This window comes from Raphanus sativus, unplaced genomic scaffold (genome assembly GCF_000801105.2).
Source record: "Raphanus sativus cultivar WK10039 unplaced genomic scaffold, ASM80110v3 Scaffold4529, whole genome shotgun sequence".
Lineage (NCBI taxonomy): Eukaryota > Viridiplantae > Streptophyta > Magnoliopsida > Brassicales > Brassicaceae > Raphanus > Raphanus sativus.
In genome coordinates, this window is record NW_026619831.1 from 1 (window position 1) to 1872 (window position 1872).

Consider the following 1872-nt stretch of genomic DNA (forward strand, 5'->3'; position numbering starts at 1 on the left):
GGTCCGACCAGTAATGATTTGGTCCGGTCTGTCCGGTTTGGACAGAAATGGGTCGATCACATAATTGATTCATAACACTCCCCCTTGATCGACACATACGTTTCAGGGTCAGTAACATGCTCTTAAGTTGCCTCGTTAAAACCTTTCTAGGAAAACCCAGTGGGATAAAACCTTAGATAAGGAAAAAGAGTACAACGCATGAACTCATTATTAGATGTCATGGACATCGGACCTTGTGGATACATTTTACCAAACTTAGAGTTTTGGTGTTGCCTCATTAAAACCTTACCGGTAAAACCCAATTGGGACAAAAACCAGGTGAAGGGAAAAGAGTACAACCTGTACCACTCCCCCTGAATTGTACCTCCGTGCAATGTCTTTCAATTGCTGTATAATTCATCTGAACTTGTTTCAGTGATCATGAGGTATATGTACTTATTAGTACTTAGTCCATATCATAAAAATAATCAGTTATGTTCTATGGTTCTTGACCAGAACATATGGACTTTCTATTGGGAGTATTCATCCATCTTGAAATGGATCTTAACTTTAAATATTTTCTGTTCATCCTTGGTCATTTATAAAATTCGATCAATGAATTTGTATATCCACGATTTGGATCATACTATTGCACATTCCGTACTTAGAGGTTAACCAAAATTCTCTATGAAAATTATATGTATGCTTGGCGTATGCCATCAATCTCTCATGGTCGGCTGGAAGCCTTCCTTAGGTTAACATGCCGTCCCATCCTTACTTGGTGTCTCATGGTCGGATCATGACCTATGGGACGGGTCGGAATTGCCTAGGACCAAGGTGGTTCAAGGTCAGACTTGGATATGGATTCTTATGGTCGTGAATCTGATGGATTCATCCCTTTATTACTTTGACCATATCATATCCAGTTCTTGGTATATAAGATCATAGATCTCAATACATGTATATGGCTGTGATCTTCATTCTAGATCATTATATTTTTTATTACAGCCTGTCCAAAATCAATCTGTTGGACTTTAATCATCTTTCTTAGGTTATAAACACAAGGAATTTATTTCATAATTTATGGACTGATCTGAAATGTTCTTATAGAACTTTCTTACTAAGCATCTCTTAGTTTTATTATGTGTGTATACACGCAGGCAGCTGCTTCTACGATAGTCCATGAACAACGCAGGAACGATGTTGTTCTATGAGATTCTCATTTCTCATTTTTAGATCTCTTGATCTCTTAAGATTCAGGTCATATGTACCTTTATATATCCAGGGATTTATTATACTACTTACTGCGATTTTCTTATGTGTTTCCAGACACTAATTATATTGTGCAGTAGCAATCACCACATAGGAATTTTATTTCCTTCTAATATGTTCCTTAGTCTCTGTGGATAACCTTGTGTAATAAAGCCATTCATAGAATGCTCCATGCATAGATATGGACGACCTGGACATGGTCATGTCCTTTCTCACGATTTCATTCATCACAAGACTCTTATTTCCCTTGGTAAGATGGTCTCCGCATCTCTTACTCTTTACTTAGAACCCCACGTTCATTTATTTATTTATTTTCCGAGTACTCTCATGTGTGGGTTCGAGATCCTCTCTTATTCTTATTCTCAAGTGCTTTCTCATATGCATTTCAATCACTTATGTATGTGTATGTGTCGACACTTATTTGTACTTGTTCCATCGCATTTCATTGCGTTCCAGACATGTTCTAATCGATTAGAGATTACATTATCCAGGACCTTTACCATTGTATCTCGGCTAATCCAATTTACATGGCTTGGTACCTTAGATGTTCAGCTGGCCAGCATTTTTCTCTATGTCTGGTATGGTTTCTTTAGTGAACTCGGGTATATTATTCTGAGCACC